Raw genomic sequence first — 21,665 nt, forward strand, 5'->3', positions numbered from 1 at the left:
AGATGTCTGCAGGAGTCTGTAAATTGACGCTGAAATCTTTGATGTAATAAACTATTATAATCAAGGACAGTGTCAGCGGATTTCTTGTCATCACAGCATAATTAGCATCGTTATCTCGACACTACAACAGCTTTTCACACTCTTGGCATAGAAAGAGGGGAGATCTAATGTGCAACAACTAGCATGCGTTGCTATGACTAGGACCGTGTCTTTGGCTACTGGACAATGAAAGAAAGTTGATATAAAATAATTGCCTCCATGGATATGATCTGATTTTGGCTAGGCTACTTTGAAGCATGGTAATACATGCCTTATAATATGTAGTAAAACATTCAGGTTTCAAACGTGTTTTCAAAATTGCATACTGCCTCCAGCTCATTGCAAAGTGGTGTGTTACGTGCTGATGAAGCCTGTCTTCCATTATCTATGCATTTTGCTGTTTGAGATTCTGTAGCAGCAGCTCTTGCGCTGTCTGACAGATTTCCCACTCAAAGGCAAACCCTAACACTAACCCTAACTCTGTCCACTGTACGAGTTAAATAAGATACAGTTGAAGTCGGAAGTTTACATACACTTAGGTTGGAGTCATTAAAACTCGTTTTTCAACCACTCCACAAATTTCTTGTTAACAACCTATAGTTTTGGCAGGTTGGTTAGGACATCTACTTTGTGTATGACACAAGTAATTTTTCCAACAATTGTTTACAGACAGATTATTTCACTTATAATTCACTGTATCACAATTCCAGTGGGTCAGAAGTTTACATACACTAAGTTGACTGTGCCTTTAAACAGCTTGGAAAATTCCAGAAAATGATGTCATGGCTTTAGAAGCTTCTGTTAGGCTAATTGACATCATTTGAGTCAATTGGAGGTGTAACTGTGGATGTATTTCAAGGCCTACCTTCAAACTCAGTGCCTCTTTGCTTGACATCATGGGAAAATAATAAGAAATCAGCCAAGACCTCAGAAAAGAAATTGTAGACCTCCACAAGTCTGGTTCATCCTTGGGAGCAATTTCCGAAAGCCTGAAGGTACCACGTTCATCTGTACAAACAATAGTACACAAGTATAAACACCATGGGACCACGCAGCCGTCATACCGCTCAGGAAGGAGACGCGTTCTGTCTCCTAGAGATGAACGTACTTTGGTGCGAAAAGTGCAAATCAATCCCAGAACAACAGCAAAGGACCTTGTGAAGATGCTGGAGGAAACAGGTACAAAAGTATCTATATTCACAGTAAAACGAGTCCTATATCGACATAACCTGAAAGGCCGCTCAGCAAGGAAGAAGCCACTGCTCCAAAATCGCCATAAAAAAGCCAGACTAAAGTTTGCAACTGCACATGGGGACAAAGATTGTACTCTTTGGAGAAATGTCCTCTGGTCTGATGAAACAAAAATAGAACTGTTGGGCCATAATGACCATCGTTATGTTTGGAGGAAAAAGGGGGATGCTTGCAAGCCGAAGAACACCATCCCAAACATGAAGCACGGGGGTGGCAGCATCATGCTGTGGGAGTGCTTTGCTGCAGGAGGGACTGGTGCACTTCACAAAATAAATGGTATCATGAGGAAGGAAAATTATGTGGATATATTGAAGCAACATCTCAAGACATCAGTCAGGAAGTTAAAGCTTGGTCGCAAATGGGTCTTCCAAATGGACAATGACCCCAAGCATACTTCCAAAGTTGTGGCAAAATGGCTTAAGGACAACATAGTCAAGGTATTGGAGTGGCCATTACAAAGCCCTGACCTCAATCCTATAGAAAATATGTGGGCAGAACTGAAAAAGCCTGTGCGAGCAAGGAGGCCTACAAACCTGACTCAGTTACACCAGCTCTGTCAGGAGGAAAAGGCCAACATTCACCCAACTTATTGTGGGAAGCTTGTGGAAGGCTACCCGAAACGTTTGACCAGAGTTAAACAATTTAAAGGCTAAATACTAATTGAGTGTATGTAAACTTCTGACCCACTGGGAATGTGATGAAAGGAATAAAAGCTGAAATAAATCATTCTCTCTACTATTATTCTGACATTTCACATTCTTAAAATAAAGTGGTGATCCTAACTGACCTAAAACTGGGAGTTTTTACTAGGATTAAATGTCAGGAATTGTGAAAAACTGAGTTTAAATGTATTTGGCTAAGGTGTATGTAAACTTCCGACATCAACTGTACATAACAAATATACACGTCCAATTTCATTCCACTAAATTATGCAAATTAATCTATAGACCGATAAGCATGACCAGTCAAATGTACAGTGCGTTCGGAAAGTATTCAGACCCCTTGACTTTTTCCACATTTTGTTACGTTACAGCCTTATTCTAAAATGGATGAAATGGTTTATTTTTCCTCATCAATCTACATACAATACCCCATAATGATGAAGCAAAATTTGTTTTACTTTTACAAATGTATAAAAAATAAAAAAATAAAAAAATCACATTTACATAAGTATTCAGACCCTTTACTCAGTACTTTCTTGAAGCACCTTTGACAGCGATTACAGTCTCGGGTCTTCTTGGGTATGACGCTACAAGCTTGGCACACCTGTATTTGTTGAGTTTCTCAGATTCTTCTCTGCAGATCCTCTCAAGCTCTGTCAGGTTGGATGGGGAGCGTCGCTGCACAGCTATTTTCAGGTCTCTCCAGAGATGTTCAATCGGGTTCAAGTCCGGGCTCTGGCTGGGCCACTCAAGGACATTCAGAGACTTGTCCTGAAGCCACACCTGCGTTGTCTTGGCTGTGTGCTTAGGGTCGTTGTCCTGTTGGAAGGTGAACCTTCGTCTCAGTCTGAGGTCATGAGCGCTCTGTAGGTTTTCATCAAGGATCTCTCTGTACTTTGCTCCGTTCATCTTTCCCTCAATCCTGACTAGTCTCCTAGTCCCTGCTGCTGAAAGACATCCCCACAGCATGATGCTGGCACCACCATGCTTCACCGTAGGGATGGTGCCAGGTTTCCTCCAGACGTGACTCTTGGCATTCAGGCCAAAGAGTTCAATCTTGGTTTCATCAGACCACAGAATCTTGTTTCTCATGGTCTGTCCTTTAGGTGCCTTTTGGCAAACTCCAAGCGGGCTGTCATTGCCTTTTACTGAGGAGTTGCTTCCGTCTGGCCAATGGAAACAGGATGCACCTGAGCTCAATTTCGAGTCTCATAGCAAAGGGTCTGAATACTTATGTAAATAAGGTATTTCTGTTTTTTATTTTAAATACATTTGCGCACACACAAAAAAAACATGTATTTTTTCTTTGTCATCATGGGGTATTGTGTGTATATTGATGAGGATTTTTTTTATTTAATCCATTTTAGAATAAGGCTGTAACATAACAAAATGTGGAAAAGGTCAAAGGGTCTGAATACTTTCCGAATGCACTGTAGTTTGACTGTAGAACAGGCATGATATGCAATCTCAGAGTTGACTGTCAATCTCCTGTTGACTAGAACTAGACTGAATGTGTGTTTGTGATTGGTGTAGCACCCTGGGTCTGACCATGGCATAGAGAGCAGAAAGTTCAAGTGTCTTCAGTGTGGGAAATCCTTCAAGTACAAACATCACCTCAAAGAGCACCTCCGCATCCACAGTGGTAATGCACGTTTTCTTACATGAAACATTCAAAATCAAATCTTATCGATTTTATGTTAAAGCAATAAGACATGAGAACCTGTGGATTATGGTAAATAACACACGACTAAGGACTGTTCTTAGGCACGACGCAAAGCACCTTCAACTGAAGTTCCGTGTCGGTTCTTCCTTCTTTAGGTGAGAAACCGTATGAATGTTCCAACTGCAAGAAGTGCTTCTCTCACTCCGGATCCTACAGCTCACACCTCTGTAGTACGTAGTGCTTGACAGGGGGAGGAGGAGGAGGTGGAGGGGAGAGCTATAACAGCAGACATAGCCACGGGACCTACCAGTCCTCCATTGCATCACCCTCAGCAGGCAGCGGTAGGAACAGCAGTGGAAAGGGCTCTCCCTACCCTCTTCACACCCAGCAGCGTCAGCCACCAGGGGACTTAGAGAGGGGGCTGTACCCACCTGGGGACCAGGCCAGGGGGGTCATCCGGGGCCAGGAGCTGGGCATGATGCTGCCACCACCATGCTTCACCGTAGGAATGGTGCCAGGTTTCCTCCAGACGTGACACTTGGCGTTTAGGCCAAAGAGTTCAATCTTGGTTTCATCAGACCAGAGAATCATGTTTCTCATGGTCTGAGAGTCCTTTAGGTGCCTTTTGGCAAACTCCAAGCGGGCTGTCATGTGCCTTTTACAGAGGAGTGGCTTCCGTCTGGCCACTCTACCACAAAGGCCTGATTGGTCGAGTGCTGCAGAGATGTCTTCTGGAAGGTTCTCCCATCTCCACAGAGGAACTCTGGAGCTCTGTCAGTGACCATCGGGTTCTTGGTCACCTCACTGACCAAGGCCCTTCTTCCCCGATTGCTCAGTTTGGCCGGTCAGCCAGCTCTAGGAAGATTCTTGGTGGTTCCAAACTTCTTCCATTTAAGAATACTGGAGGCCATTGTGTTCTCTGGGACTTTCAATGCTGCAGACATTTTTTGGTACCCTTCCCCAGATCCGTGCCTCGACACAATCCTGTCTCAGAGCTCTACGGACATTTCCTTCGACCTCCTGGCTTGGTTTTTGCTCTGACTTTCACTGTGAACTGTGGGACCTTATATAGACAGGTGTGTGCCAAATAATGTCCAATCAATTGAATTTACCACAGGTGGACTCCAATCAAGTTGTAGAAACATCTCAAGGATGATCAATGGAAACCGGATGCACCTGAGCTCAATTTCGAGTCTCATAGCAAATGGTCTGAATACTTAAATTTCTAAAAACCTGTTTTCACTTTGCCATTATGGGGTATTGTGTGTAGATTGATGAGGAAAACAAATAATTTAATCAATTTTAGAATAAGGCTGTTACCTTTCAAAATGTGGAAAAAGGGAAGGGGTCTGAATACTTTCCGAATGCACTGTATTTCCATCGACTGGTATTTGAATCAATGAGTAGGTTAAAAAGCTTTCTTTTCTCAATATTTTTATTTTCTGGACAATTGGCCAGCACCAATTTTATTTATTGGCTTGAAAAAATATATATATTGGCCAAAAGCTGGCTATTAACGGCTAACGAAACCCCGCCCTGGACATACATGGGCAACATATGGGAAACATATGTTTACAAGTGAAATAGATAATAAACAAAAGACAAATAAACAAGGGAAATAAACAATGAAAAAGTAAAACAGTAAACAAAAGTTATATTATTGGCTATGTCCAGTGTTGTAACAATGTGCAAGTAGTTGAAGTATGAAAGGGAAAATAAATAAACAGATAAATATAGGTTGTATTTACAATGTTGTTTGTGTTACACTGGTTTGCTGTTTTCTTGGGGCAACAGGACACAAATCTTGCTGCTGTGATGGCACACTGTGGTATTTCACCCAGTAGATAAGGGAGTTTATCAAGATTGGATTTGTTTTCGAATACTTTGTGGGTCTGTGTAATCTGAGGGAAATATGTGTCTCTAATATGTTCATAAATTTGGCAGGAGGTTAGGAAGTGCAGCTCAGTTTCCACCTCATTGTGTGGGCAGTGTGCACATAGCCTGTCTTCTCTTGAGAGCCAGGTCTGCCTACGACGGCCTCTCCCAATAGCAAGGCTATGCTCACTGAGTCTGTACATAGTCAAAGGTTTCCTTCATTTTGGGTCAGTCACAGTGGTCAGGTATTCTGCCACTGTGTACTCTCTGTTTAGGGCCAAATAACATTCCAGTTTGCTCTGTTTTTGTTGTTGATTCTATCCAATGTGTTAAGTAATTATCTTTTTGTTTTCTCATGATTTGGTTGGATCTAATTGTGTTGTTGTCCTGGGGCTTTGTGGGGTCTGTTTGTGTTTGTGAACAGAGTCCCAGGACCAGCTGGTAGAGGGGACTCTCTCCAGGTTTATATCTCTGTAGGTGATGGCTTTGTTATGGAAGGTTTGGGAATCACTTCCTTTTAGGTGTTTGTAGAATTGAGTTGCTATTTTCTGGATTTTGATAATTAGCGGGAATTGTCCTAATGCTCTGCATGCATTATTTGATGTTTTACGTTGTACACAGCGGATGTTTATTGCATAATTATGCATGCAGTCTCAATTTGGTGTTTGTCCCATTTTGTGAATTCTCGATTGGTGAGCGGACCCCTGACCTCACAACCATAAAGGGCAATGGGTTCTATAACTGAATCAAGTATTTTAAGCCAGATCCTAATTGGGATGCCAAATGTTATGTTCCTTTTGATGGCATAGAAGGCCCTTCTTGCCTTGTCTCTCAGATCGTTCACAGCTTTGTGGAAGTTACCTGTGGTGCTGATTTTTAGACTGAGGTACAGTGGCTTGCGAAAGTATTCACCCCCCTTGGCATTTTTCCTATTTTGTTGCCTTACAACCTGGAATTAAAATTGATTTTTGGGGGGTTTGTATCATTTGATTTACACAACATGCCTACCACTTTGAAGATGCAAAATATTTTTTCTTGTAAAACAAACAAGAAATAAGACAAAAGAAACAGAAAACTTGAGCGTGCATATCTATTCATCCACCCCCCCAAAGTAAATACTTTGTAGAGCCACCTTTTGCAGCAATTACAGCTGCACGTCTCTTGGGGTATGTCTCTATAAGCTTGACACATCTAGCCACTGGGATTTTTGCCCATTCTTCAAGGCAAAACTGCTCCAGCTCCTTCAAATTGTCCCAACTTTGTCCCTGACCTGTTTGGAGAGCTCCTTGGTCTTCATAGTGCCACTTGCTTGGTGGTGCCCCTTGCTTAGTGGTGTTGCAGACTCTGGGGCCTTTCAGATCAGGTGTATATATACTGAGATCATGTGACAGATCATGTGACACTTAGATTGCACACAGGTGGACTTTATTTAACTAATTATGTGACATCTGAAGGTAATTGGTTGCACCAGATCTTATTTAGGGACTTCATAGCAATGGGTGTGAATTCCTTGAAAAAAAAAAAGAAATTCATTCCACTTCACCAATTTGGACTATTTTGTGTATGTCCATTAAATGAAATCCAAATAAAAATCAATTTAAATTACAGGTTGTAATGCAACAGAATAGGAAAAACGCCAAGGGGGATGAATACTTTTGCAAGGCACTGTAGGTATAGTTTTTTGTGTGCTCTAGGGTAACGGTGTCTAGATGGAATTTGTATTTCTGGTCCTGGCAACCTGACCTTTTTTGGAACACCATAATTTTTGTCTTACTGAGATTTACTGTCAGGGCCCAGGTCTGACAGAATATGTGCAGAAGATCTACACTAGGTGCTGCTGTAGGCCCTCCTTGGTTGGGAACAGAAGCACCAGATCATCTGCAAACAGTAAACATTTTACTTTAGAGTCTAGTAGGGTGCTGCAGACTGTTCTAGTGCCCTCACCAATTAATTGATATATATGTTGAAGAGGGTGAGGTTCAAGCTGAATCCCTGTCTCACCCCACGGCCCTGTGGAAAGAAATCTGTGTATTTTTTGCTAATTTTAACCACACACTTGTTGTTTGTGTACATGGATTTTATAATGTAATATGTTCTCCCTCATTTGTCTAGCAGACCCTTATGCCAAATTTAGTCAAAAGCTTTTTTTAAATCAACAAAGCATGAGAAGACTTTGCTTTTGTTTTGTTTGTTTGTCAGTAAGGGTGTGCAGGGTGTATACGTGGTCTGTCATACGGTAATTTGGTAAATGCAGGAGTCTGCTGTTAATGATAATGCAGAGGAGTTTACCAAGGATGCTGTCGACGCATATCCTACGGTAGTCATTGGGGTCGAATTTGCCTCCACTGTTGTGGATTTGGGGTGATCAGACCTTGGTTCAAAATATTGAGGAAGATGCCAGAGCTGAGGATGATGTTAAAGAGTTTAAGTATAGCCAATTGGAATTTCTCTCTCTCTCGCTCTCTCTGAACAGAGAATCAATGGATATGTCCCTAGGACAGGAAGGGAGAGGGCTGGGAGTTAAGTATGTTTTAAAGTGAGACAAGGTGATTGATAGATAAGGGCTGATGTACCAAACCTAAATGAGACCGAGGAAGGTGGCAGTGGGAGTGTTCCTTTTCATTCAACAACAGTCAATATCCTGGACCTTGCACCTGCTCTCTCTCTCTCTCTCTCTCTCTCTCTCTCTCTCTCTCTCTCTCTCTCTTTCTGTGTGTGCGTACATAGGTGCATGTGTGCATGCATGTGTGTGTGTGTGTGTGTGTGTGTGTGTGAGAGTGCAAGACTCCCTGCCTGCCTTTACTCTGTGACTAAAAAACAGGGCTCAGCCACTCACACCATCTGCTCTCTAGAGCTCACTCCCTGAGGCCAAGTAGCACCTCGTTGACTCTCCAAACCAACCATTACATTTCCCAAACAAATGTATCTTAAAATGGGCCCCATTTGGGTAGTTACTGGCCACATTAATGGCTTTCAACTGTGGGAACAAATGAGTTAGTCAGAGAAAATGGGCCCCAAATCCAAAATACAGTGGGGAGAACAAGTATTTGATACACTGCCGATTTTGCAGGTTTTCCTACTTACAAAGCATGTAGAGGTCTGTAATTTTTATCATAGGTACACTTCAACTGTGAGAGATGGAATCTAAAACAAAAATCCAGAAAATCACATTGTATGATTTTTAAGTAATTAATTTGCATTTTATTGCATGACATAAGTATTTGATCACCTACCAACCAGTAAGAATTCCGGCTCTCACAGACCTGTTAGTTTTTCTTTAAGAAACCCTCCTGTTCTCCACTAATTACCTGTATTAACTGCACCTGTTAGAACTCGTTACCTGTATAAAAGACACCTGTCCACACACTCAATCAAACAGACTCCAACCTCTCCACAATGGCCAAGACCAGAGAGCTGTGTAAGGACATCAGGGATATAATTGTAGACCTGCACAAGGCTGGGATGGGCTACAGGACAATAGGCAAGCAGCTTGGTGAGAAGGCAACAACTGTTGGCGCAATTATTAGATAATGGAAGAAGTTCAAGATGACGGTCAATCACCCTCGGTCTGGGGCTCCAGATCTCACCTCGTGGGGCATCAATGATCATGAGGAAGGTGAGGGATCAGCCCAGAACTACACGGCAGGACCTGGTCAATGACCTGAAGAGAGCTGGGACCACAGTCTCAAAGAAAACCATTAGTAACACACTACGCCGTCATGGATTAAAATCCTGCAGCGCACGCAAGGTCCCCCTGCTCAAGCCAGCGCATGTCCAGGCCCGTCTGAAGTTTGCCAATGACCATCTGGATGATCCAGAGGAGGAATGGGAGAAGGTCATGTGGTCTGATGAGACAAAAATAGAGCTTTTTGGTCTAAACTCCACTCGCCGTGTTTGGAAGAAGAAGAAGGATGAGTACAACCCCAAGAACACCATCCCAACCGTGAAGCATGGAGGTGGAAACATCATTCTCTGGGGATGCTTTTCTGTAAAGGGGACAGGACAACTGCACCGTATTAAGGGGAGGATGGATGGGGCCATGTATCGCAAGATCTTGGCCAACAACCTCCTTCCCTCAGTAAGAGCATTGAAGATGGGTCGTGGCTGGCTCTTCCAGCATGACAGCGACCCGAAACACACAGCCAGGGCAACTAAGGAGTGGCTCCGTAAGAAGCATCTCAAGGTCCTGGAGTGGCCTAGCCAGTCTCCAGACCTGAACCAAATAGAAAATCTTTGGAGGGAGCTGAAAGTCCGTATTGCCCAGCGACAGCCCCGAAACCTGAAGGATCTGGAGGTCTGTATGGATGAGTGGGCCAAAATCCCTGCTGCAGTGTGTGCAAACCTGGTCAAGACCTACAGGAAACGTATGATCTCTGTAATTGCAAACAAAGGTTTCTGTGCCAAATATTAAGTTCTGCTTTTCTGATGTATCAAATACTTATGTCATGCAATAAAATGCAAATTAATTACTTAAAAATCATACAATGTGATTTTCTGGATTTTTGTTTTAGATTCCGTCTCTCACAGTTGAAGTGTACCTATGATAAAAATTACAGACCTCTACATGCTTTGTAATTAGGAAAACCTGCAAAATCGGCAGTGTATCAAATACTTGTTCTCCCCACTGTATATTTCTTTATCAGAGTTGAGTTGACATGAAAAATAAATGCAGTACATTCCATCTGTTTGTTGCATTATTTTGTTAAATGCCCACATCCTATCCTGCGTTATGATGCTTCACATCTAGCTTTCATTTTAAAATACCATTAAAACTAAAACCACATTCAATGGGTGGCACACGCTGAGTCTCTACACGACTTCACTGTATGATAGATAGCAATAAATGGAACTGGAGATTGCCAATGGTGTTAATGCTGTACGAATCAATCAAGTAAGAATCAATCAGCTGGGTGTCTGAGAAAGAGAGTGAGCGAGAGAGAAAGAGAGTGAGCGAGAGAGAGAGAGAGAGAGAGAGAGAGAGAGAGAGAGAGAGATACAGAGTGAGAGAGAAAGAGAGACAGAGAAAGACAGAGAGAGAGAGAGAGAGAGAGCCATGATGCAGAGGTAAAGATAAATTAATCAAAAGCCTGGTCTCCATTAGAGACTACATTGGTACAGAGAGCTTTGGGTTTATGTTCACAAATTGATTCAGCACATTGGAGAAGGCATGCAAAAGGTGTGTGTGTCTCTGTTTTCAGCATGTGTATGTGTGTGTGTGTGTGTGCGTACATGCATGGGTGATCTCATTTTGGGGCCAACACCAAACTAAAAGACTAAAGCCAACAAGGGAAATTCTCTAACAGCCCACTGAAGTGTCACGTTTGACTGTTGTTCAGACGCAACAACTGTTTGTCTCTTTCCCTTGATTACAAATTACAAAACTTACTGGTCCCAGATCTGTTTATGCTTAATAACCAATGGCTGTTGTCATGCCCAACATGTTTAAGTCCTGGGCCCAGTACATTAGTTGGTGTAGGCCGTCATTGTAAATAAGAATTTGACTTGCCTAGTTAAATAAAAGGTATAATAAAATAAACCATATAGTTGGTAATAGACAGATCAGGTCTTAATTTGATCACCCTGTTGCAGGATAACTTTTCTGCAATGCAGGAAATGTAAAACGTGTAGTGTATTTGAGGATTAAAAAGGCTTCTGAAGTTTGTAATTTCCACTTTGACATTTTAGACTTGATTTTTCCTTACGAAAAATGTAGCAACCCCTACAAAAAATGTCCATAAATTATATTCCACTTAATAATTCACATTTCCTGTTGCTGCAGGATTATTTTCCTGCTGTAGCAAACTGGCTCAAATTAAGATCCTATATATGTGAAAAGTCTTCTTTAAATTAGGCAATCTGAATGAAATACGCTGTGACCTGTAGTTTGTGTGCGTGTGTGTTTGAACTGGATAATCTGAGCCTTTACATCTGCAAAACCATCATCATCCATAAACAGCTACACAACACATGGTCTATGGAGGCCTGGATGTCAAGATTTTCTATAAGTGAAATCTTTATAATAGAATGGATGACAGTAAACCCAATGACTATAAAGACAGAGCATGAGGTGAAATACACTATGTGACCAAAAGTATGTGGACACCTCATTCCAAAATCATGGGCATTAATATGGAGTCCCCCCAATTGCTGCTATAACAGCCTCCACTCTTCTGGGAAGGCTTTCCACTAGATGTTGGAACATTGCTGCAGGGACTCGCTTCTATTCAGCCACAAGAGCATTAGTGAGGACGGGCACTGATGTTTGGGCGATTAGGCCTGGCTCGCAGTCGGCGTTCCAATTCATCCCAAAGGTGTTTGATGGGGTTGAGGTCAGGGATCTGTGCAGGCCAGTCAAGTTCTTCCACAGCGATCTCGACAAACCATTTCTGTATGGATCTCGCTTTGTGCACGGGGGCATTGTCATAATGAAACAGGAAAGGGCCTTCCCCAAACTGTTGCCACAAAGTTGGAAGCACAGAATCATCTAGAATGTCATTGTATGCTGTAGCGTTAAGATTTCCCTTCACTGGAACTAAAGGGCCTAGCCCGAACCATGAAAAACAGCCCCAGACCATTGTTCCTCCTCCACTAAACTTTACAGTTGGCACTATGCATTGACGCAGGTAGCGCTCTCCTGGCATCCGCCAAACCCAGATTCGTCCGTTGGACTGCCAGATGGTGAAGCGTGATTCATCACTCCAGAGAAAGCATTTCCATTGCTCCAGAGTCCAATGGTGGTGAGCTTTACACCACTCCAGCCGATGCTTGGCATTGCGCATGGTGATCTTAGTCTTGTGTGCGGCTGCTCGGCCATGGAAACCCATTTCATGAAGCTCCTGACTAACAGTTCTTGTGCTGACCTTGCTTTCAGAAGCAGTTTGGAACTCGGTAGTTGCATCCGAGGACAGATTATTTTTACGCGCTACGCGCTTCAGCACTTGGTGGTCCTGTTCTGTGAGCTTGTGTGGCCTACCCCTTCACAGCTGAGCCGTTGTTGCTCCTAGATGTTTCCACTTCACAATAACAGCCCTTAAAGTTGACCGGGGCAGCTCTAGCAGGGCAGAAATGTGAGGAACTGACTAGTTGGAAAGGTGGCATCCTATGACGGTGCCACGTTGAAAGTCACTGAGCTCTTCAGTAAGGCTATTCTACTGCCAATGTTTGTCTATGGAGATTGCATGGCTGTGTGCTCGATTTTATACACCTGTCAGCAACGGGTGTGGCTGAAATAGCCAAATCCACTAATTTGAAGGGGTGTCCACATACTTTTGTATATATAGAGTAGGTCATGTGTGAAACATGTCTGCAGATCCCACCAATGGGGATTAAGGAGGGGGCAAACAGAGGAGAGGAAGATAAGAGTGATCTTCAGCTACAGCATGACTAAGGCATGACTAAGGCATGACTAAGGCATGACTAAGGCATGACTAAGGCATGACTAAGGCATGACTAAGGCATGACTAAGGCATGACTACAGCATGACTAAGGCATGACTAAGGCATGACTACAGCATGACTAAGGCATGACTAAGGTATGACTACAGCATGACTAAGGCATGACTAAGGCATGACTACAGCATGACTAAGGCATGACTAAGGCATGACTAAGGCATGACTAAGGCATGACTACAGCATGACTAAGGCATGACTAAGGCATGACTAAGGCATGACTAAGCCATAACTAAGGCATGACTAAGGCATGACTAAGGCATGACTAAGGCATGACTAAGGCATGACTACGGCATGACTAAGGCATGACTACAGCATGACTAAGGCATGACTAAGGCATGACTACAGCATGACTAAGGCATGACTACAGCATGACTAAGGCATGACTACAGCATGACTAAGGCATGACTACAGCATGACTAAGGCATGACTACAGCATGACTAAGGCATGACTAAGGCATGACTAAGGCATGACTAAGGCATGACTAAGGCATAACTAAGGCATGACTACAGCATGACTAAGGCATGACTACAGCATGACTAGGGCATGACTACAGCATGACTAGGGCATGACTACAGCATGACTAGGGCATGACTAAGGCATGACTAGGGCATGACTTGTGGCTGAAATAGCTGAATCCACTCATTTGAAGGGGTGTCCACATACTCTGTATATATAGTGTACCTGTCTATTAACATATACTGCTGGAAAAAACACTGGGTAAACTCGCAATGAAAACCCACTCTTGCTGGCTGATTACTAACAATTCAAAATCAATTCCAAGCCCAGAACGCTTAAAAACATAACCAATAATTACATAATAAGGCCCTGTTAATGTTAATAATAACATAGTTAAATACCAATAGTTACCAACTTGTTGCAGCAACACTATATGGCGTAGGAATAATATCAACACTTATTTCAGCTGTAAACTGAACTCTGTGTCGCTGTCCACAGACTCACGGTGCTGAAGTTGCGGGGGCCGCACAGCTCTCCCTGGAAGCGGCAGTAAAGCAGCATCTCCTCCATTTGGTGGCCGAGGCGGTCCAGGAGCTGCCGCATGGATGGCTGAGACTCCAGGGGAGGCGGCAGAAAGTGGTTGAAGTCCAGGATCCGAGAGATCGGCGACCACGGCGGCTCGTTGCTGCTGCTGCTGTCATGGTCGGTCCCGGGTGTGAGCGCGTCCCTGGCGCTGGCGGACACTTGCCAGTTCCTCCCTAGAAGTCCTAACCATCTTCCCGCGCTGAATATGTCCGGTTTCTTCATGCGACGCGGTATGAGGAGGTTCTGGTTGCAAATGGTCACCGCGGGGAAAACGAGACGTTTGGCGTTCACCATATGCGCCTTGGTGTGCACGGGCGAAGAGAGGAGGTACCGGACCCGGTTTGAGGACCAGGTGAATAGGAGAGCGAGAGCCGCGAGGAAAGTCAGCAGCCAGGCGAGCTTCCGGGGGTAGGAGCCGCTCAGAAATACATGTCTCAGTCCGTGGAAGGTAGTGTGTTTCAAGAACAGCTTCCCTGCTTCCGCAAGAGAGTCTGGCGTTCTGCTGGCTTTCGGTACTGAATCGCACTGACACATTTTTGGAGAGATAGGTAGTGCGCGGATCAAGACCGACCCGACCACGGCTGCTGGCATCAGTCCTGGTCCCACATTCAGAATGGAGTCAAAGCGCCAATCCAGATGGCTTTGTGTCTGTCTAAGAATTAGTTATTGTTGGGAGAGCGATCCAGGCACATCTCTGTGCCCGTCAGAGCGCGAGCTCTCCTCTCCCTCATGCACTGAGTATTCTCTCCGTCTCTCTCTGGTTGTAGGAGGTTGCCTGTGAGGGGTGCTCCGTCTTCTGTCACAATACAGGAAGAGAGAACGCTCCCTATTCACGGGGTAGGTTAGGTAAGGTAGCCAAGTTGTTCAAGATGATTTAGAGTCGCGTCCTTAGCTGCATAAGCACAGAACCAATCCTGGGAAACAAACGGTCATAAAAATATGAAAACTTCACACTGCGTGCTAAGGACACACAGTAGCCTAAACTATTTTTATGCATGTATTCCAACGAAAAGAAAAACTAATCATCAGCTAACCAAATAAAATAAAATCAGACTCAACGAATGGCCTCTCTGTCCCTAATGCAATGTGTGGCTTCTTTTGCTTGGTTACAGATTGGTTTACATTCCCTTGTTTTACATCACCAGATATCATCAGCTTTTCTACATCCCCTATATCCAATGACCACTCCTTGCATTTAGATAGCCACTGCCTCTCTCCCTGTCTCTGGTGCATCTCTCTCTCTCTCTCTCTCTCTCTCTCTCTTCTCTCTCTCTCTCTCTCTCTCTGCCTCTCTCTCTCTCTCTCTCTCTCTCTTCTCTCTCTCTCTCTCTCTCTCTCTCTCTCTCTCTCTCTCTCTCTCTCTCTCTCTCTCTCTCTCTCTCTCTCTCTCTCTCTCTCTCTCTCTCTCTCTCTCTCTCTCTCTCTCTCTCTCATACTGTTAATCTCCTGTCCTAGATGTCAGATTAGTGCCTACAGTACAGTACAGTGGTCATAACCCATTCCTCTTCCTTTTCCAGACCATCCCTCTTAACCTTCATCCCTCCACCCCACATACCCACTCCACCCCCACATCCCCCCTTTCCCCCTCCACCCCCTTTCCCCCTCCACCCCCCCAATGTGTGGTATCCAACCGTTTCTTGATGATGTTGACGTGATGTGTTACAGGTCCAGATCCAGAGGAGAGAACATCCCCCAGTGCTTTACTGCAACTACAGTCCCCTGTATGTATGACACCGGTTGAATTCTGAACAGGTAGACAAGTGGTAGGTCAAGTGCTTTGGCACCGAGTCCGACTGATTGAGGTTTGTTTTCCTTTTTTTGTTACACCCATCTCATCTGTCTGATAAGAAAGTGGTTTGATGCTAGCAGTTCCTTTTATTACCTGTTTTAAAAATGTACCTTCCTTTTTATTTTCCCTTGGATATTTTCTTATTGATCCTATTGAGATCAAAAATCACTTTTACGAGGGAGAGCTGAGATCCCAGAGCAGATCCACAACATTTGATCTCTCTATCAAACATCAAACTCACCAAAGTGGTCTCCTTTTAATGGGCTTAGAGTCCTTCCGCTTTCTCTGGTGTCACTAAAGGTTTATGTGATTTAAGACTTGCTTTGCACAGTCTGAAGCGCCCATCAGCAGACCTGGGTTCAAATAGTATTTGAAATCATTTCAAATATTTCATCTGGGCTTCATTGAGCTTGACTGGCTTAATGGAACCAATAGAATAGTTGCAAAACTGCAAACCCTGCCCATCTGGCACTCTAGGCAGGCTAAAGCAAACGCTGAAAGTATTTGACAAATATCAAATTGTATTTGAACCCAGGTCTGGCCATCACAGAGACACTAAGCTGACACTTGTGCTCTAGGACATTGGCTGGTGACGGTGAGGGAGTTGTTTCATGCTTGGATGAATATCCATTGTGAAGTGTTTAAAATCAAGATGGATGTCAGTTGGGCTTAAACTAAACAGGTCATGTATTTCTGACTATGTGTGTATGTGTGTGTGTACAGAATCTGTGGCCCTTACAAAGTCTTCTGGGAGGCATTGATGGAGAATGGGAGGCATTCTCAGACTAAATCTTTAATATTTGCCATGCACTGTGCAATTTGCAGGCAGCTGTATGTGTATACAGTACCAGTCAAAGGTTTGGACACACCTACTCATTCAAAGGTTTTTCTTCATTTTTTAAAAACTATGAAATAACACATATGGAATCATATAGTAACCAAAAAAGTGTTAAACAAATCAAAATATATGTTATATTTGAGATTCTTCAAAGTAGCCACCCTTTACCTTGATGACAGCTTTGCACACTCTTGGCATTCTCTCAACCAGCTTCATGAGGTAGTCACCTGGAATGCATTTCAATTAACAGGTGCGCCTTGTTAAAAGTTAATTTGTGGAATTTCTTTCCTTCTTAATGCATTTGAGCCAATCAGTTGTGTTGTGACAAGGTAGGGGTGGTATACAGAAGAAAACCCTATTTGGTAAAAGACCAAGTCCATATTATGGCAAGAACAGCTCAAATAAGCAAAGAGAAACGACAGTCCATTTCAAGAACTTTGAAAGTTTCTTCAAGTGCAGTCGCAAAAACCATCAAGCGCTATGATGAAACTGGCTCTCATGAGGACCACCAGAGGAAAGGAAGATCCAGAGTTACCTCTGCTGCAGAGGATAAGTTCATTAGAGTTAACTGCACCTCAGATTGCAGCCCAAATAAATGCTTCACAGAGTTCAAGTAACAGACACATCTCAACATCAACTGTTCAGAGGAGACTGCGTGAATCAGGCCTTCGTTGTTGAATTGCTGCAAAGAAACCACTACTAAAGGACACCAATAAGAAGAAGAGACTTGCTTGGCCCACGAAACACGAGCAATGGACATTAGACCGGTGGAAATCTGTCCTTTGGTCTGATGAGTCCAAATTTGAGGTTTTTGGTTCCAACCGCTGTGTCTTTGTGAGACACAGAGTAGGTGAACGGATGATCTCCGCATGCGTGGTTCCCACCGTGAAGCATGGAGGAGGAGGTGTGATGGTGTGGGGGTGCTTTGCTGGTGACACTGACAGTGATTTATTTAGAATTCAAGGCACACTTAACCAGCATGGCTCCCACAGCATTCTGCAGCGATACGCCATCCCATCTGGTTTGAGCTTAGTGGGACTATCATTTGTTTTTCAACAGGACAATGACCCAAAACACACCTCCAGGCTGTGTAAGGGCTATTCGACCAAGAAGGAGAGTGATGGAGCGCTGAGATAGTGCACTACTTTTGACCATAGCCCTATGGCCCTGGTCAAACCTAGTGCACTAAATAGGGCATAGGGTGCCATGTGGGACAGGATACTAGAGTCAGATTACAAATGACCTCGACTAAACGGTGCCCCCGTACATTGACTCGGTACCGGTACCCCCTGTATATAGCCTCGTTATTGCTATTTTATTGTGTTACTTTTTTTTATTTTTTTTTTACTTTAGTTCATTTAGTAAATATTTTCTTAACTCTATTTCTTGAACTGCATTGTTGGTTAAGGGCTTGTAAGTAAGCATTTCACGGTAAGCTCTACACCGGTTGTATTTCGGCGCATGTGACAAATAAAATTTTGATTTGATTTGAGATAGCTAATGAAATAAAAGATTTCACACAGAGCCGGCAACCTTCAAATTAACTTCATGGATTTTTAATTTTTTTAAGGATTTCATTTCCCTCGTATTTATTCAATCCCCCTTGTCTCAACCTCTCATCACCCTTTCATCATTCCTGCTCATTAGTACCAGACACATCTGAGAGAAACACAGTGTGTGTGTGTCTGTCTATGTGTGTGTGTGGGTGTGTGTGTGTGTGTGTGTGTGTGTGTGTGTGTGTGTATCGGTATGAGTGTTTTTGTGCGCTGTGCTAGCAGCCAGGGGGATAATGATGCACGTGACAACAGAGAGACGGTGAACAGTTAAACATAGACAGTGTCCCAAATTGAATATAGGGCTCTGGCCAAAAGTAGTGCACTGTATAGAGAATAGGGTACCATTTGGGACACAGGCACAATGTTCTCTAAATCCCATTACCGTACTGTCATTAGCTGATGAATTTATTATAAAGGAGACACACACACACACACACACACACACACACACACACACACACACACACACAGCACAAAGCAAAGATGTTGTTGATTGACTGAATCACTTCATATGCCTTAAATACATGTAGGCCTATGCTTTGTGGGAACTAATCTATTGACAGCTGGAATCTGGAAATAACTACAAGGCGACTAAGAAACAAATAAGAAAAACAACATAGGCCCAAGACTGGCCAACAAACCTCACATTGGAGACAGGCCAACAAACCTCACATTGGAGACAGGCCAACAAACCTCACATTGGAGACAGGCCAACAAACCTCACATTGGAGACAGGTCAACAAACCTCACATTGGAGACAGGTCAACAAACCTCACATTGGAGACAGGCCAACAAACCTCACATTGGAGACAGGCCAACAAACCTCACATTGGAGACAGGCCAACAAACCTCACATTGGAGACAGGTCAACAAACCTCACATTGGAGACAGGTCAACAAACCTCACATTGGAGACAGGCCAACAAACCTCACATTGGAGACAGGCCAACAAACCTCACATTGGAGACAGGTCAACAAACCTCACATTGGAGACAGGTCAACAAACCTCACATTGGAGACAGGCCAACAAACCTCACATTGGAGACAGGCCAACAAACCTCACATTGGAGGCAGGCCAACAAACCTCACATTGGAGACAGGCCAACAAACCTCACATTGGAGACAGGCCAACAAACCTCACATTGGAGACAGGCCAACAAACCTCACATTGGAGACTGGCCAACAAACCTCACATTGGAGACAGGCCAACAAACCTCACATTGGAGACAGGCCAACAAACCTCACATTGGAGACAGGCCAACAAACCTCACATTGGAGACAGGCCAACAAACCTCACATTGGAGACAGGCAAACAAACCTCACATTGGAGACAGGCCAACAAACCTCACATTGGAGACAGGCCAACAAACCTCACATTGGAGACAGGCCAACAAACCTCACATTGGAGACATGCCAACAAACCTCACATTGGAGACCAACAAACCTCACATTGGAGACAGGCCAACAAACCTCACATTGGAGACAGACCAACAAACCTCACATTGTAGACATGCCAACAAACTTCACATTGGTTCAATGAAAGTGTCCAAAGAAAGATACAAAAATAATACTTTATTTGACCATAACAAATTTAACACAAGCAAACTGAACTAAGATAAATAAAGAAGACTTTATATTTGACCATAAAAAAGCAGCTTGGTTGATTGGTATTGGGAAGAAAAATGCAGACTTTGGCTGAAGGACTAATGATTTTCCCATTTACAATAGAATAACTGTGTGGTCCTCATAAAAGGGGACCTCTTTATTTCTTGGAAGGAACATTTGTATTATAATCCGTTAAATATATACATTTGGAATATACAGTGGGGAAAAAAAGTATTTAGTCAGCCACCAATTGTGCAAGTTCTCCCACTTAAAAAGATGAGAGAGGCCTGTAATTTTCATCATAGGTACACGTCAACTATGACAGACAAAATGAGAAGAAAAATTCCAGAAAATCACACTGTAGGATTTTTTATGATTTTATTTGCAAATTATGGTGGAAAATAAGTATTTGGTCAATAACAAAAGTTTCTCAATACTTTGTTATATACCCTTTGTTGGCAATGACACAGGTCAAAAGTTTTCTGTAAGTCTTCACAAGGTTTTCACACACTGTTGCTGGTATTTTGGCCCATTCCTCCATGCAGATCTCCTCTAGAGCAGTGATGTTTTGGGGCTGTCACTGGGCAACACAGACTTTCAACTCCCTCCAAAGATTTTCTATGGGGTTGAGATCTGGAGACTGGCTAGGCCACTCCAGGACCTTGAAATGCTTATTACGAAGCCACTCCTTCGTTGCCCGGGCGGTGTGTTTGGGATCATTGTCATGCTGAAAGACCCAGCCACGTTTCATCGTCAATGCCCTTGCTGATGGAAGGAGGTTTTCACTCAAAATCTCACGATACATGGCCCCATTCATTCTTTCCTTTACACGGATCAGTCGTCCTGGTCCCTTTGCAGAAAAACAGCCCCAAAGCATGATGTTTCCACCCCCATGCTTCACAGTAGGTATGGTGTTCTTTGGATGCAACTCAGCATTCTTTGTCCTCCAAACACGACAAGTTGAGTTTTTACCAAAAAGTTCTATTTTGGTTTCATCTGACCATATGACATTCTCCCAATCCTCTTCTGGATCATCCAAATGCACTCTAGGCCAACAAACCTCACATTGGAGACAGGTCAACAAACCTCACATTGGAGACAGGCCAACAAACCTCACATTGCAGACAGGCCAACAAACCTCACATTGGTTCAATGAAAGTGTACAAAGAAAGATAAAAAAATAATACTTTATTTTACCATAACAAATTAAACATGAAATATCTTGGAACTTAAAGAAGAAGGAACCAACACAAGCAAACTGAACTAAGATAAATAAAGAATACTTTATATTTGACCATTAAAAAGCTGCTTGGTTGATTGGTATTGGGAAGAAAAATGCAGACTTTGGCTGAAGGACTAATGATTTTCCCATTTACAATATAATAACTGTGTGGTCCTCATAAAAGGGGACCTCTTTATTTCTTGGAAGGAACATTTGTATTATAATCCGTTAAATATATACATTTGGAATATAGCTATAATAGCCTTTAGCAGCCGTTCTTTCCTGTCAGAAGCCTATACGTGTTCCAATCTATCAGTCAGTGAATGGAACAATGTAAGGGAAGAAGCACAGAATAACACCTACATTGGAGTCTTTAAATGTTCCAATCTATCAGTGAATGTGTTGAACAACGTGCAGCAGTACAATAATAATAATAAATAATAATAATAATAATATGCCATTTAGCAGACGCTTTTATCCAAAGCGACTTACAGTCGTGCGTGCATACATTTTGTGTATGGGTGGTCCCGGGGATCGAACCACTACCTTGGCGTTACAAGCGCCGTGCTCTACCAGCTGAGCTACAGAGGACCACGAGGTGGGAGAAGGACAAGCACTCCCAAACTGGCAAGCTGCATCTGAATTCAAAACAGACCTCGGCTATACCATGAAG

General features: G+C 43.2%; 1 pseudogene across 1 annotated transcript in view; it reads right to left on the bottom strand.

Annotated features, from left to right (window-relative positions):
* The window catches only part of LOC311121360 (acid-sensing ion channel 1-like), a 63,360-nt pseudogene extending 48,843 nt beyond the window's left edge, over positions 1–14,517 (bottom strand). Inside the window, exon 1 of the transcript in view lies at positions 13,903–14,517. The product of the transcript in view is annotated as an acid-sensing ion channel 1-like (transcript). The remainder of the gene's footprint in view (positions 1–13,902) is intronic.
* Between the last annotated feature and the right edge of the window lie 7,148 nt (positions 14,518–21,665).

The sequence above is a fragment of the Coregonus lavaretus genome (genome assembly GCF_964263955.1).
Source record: "Coregonus lavaretus genome assembly, contig: HAP1_SCAFFOLD_2956, whole genome shotgun sequence".
Classification (NCBI taxonomy): Eukaryota; Metazoa; Chordata; class Actinopteri; order Salmoniformes; family Salmonidae; genus Coregonus; species Coregonus lavaretus.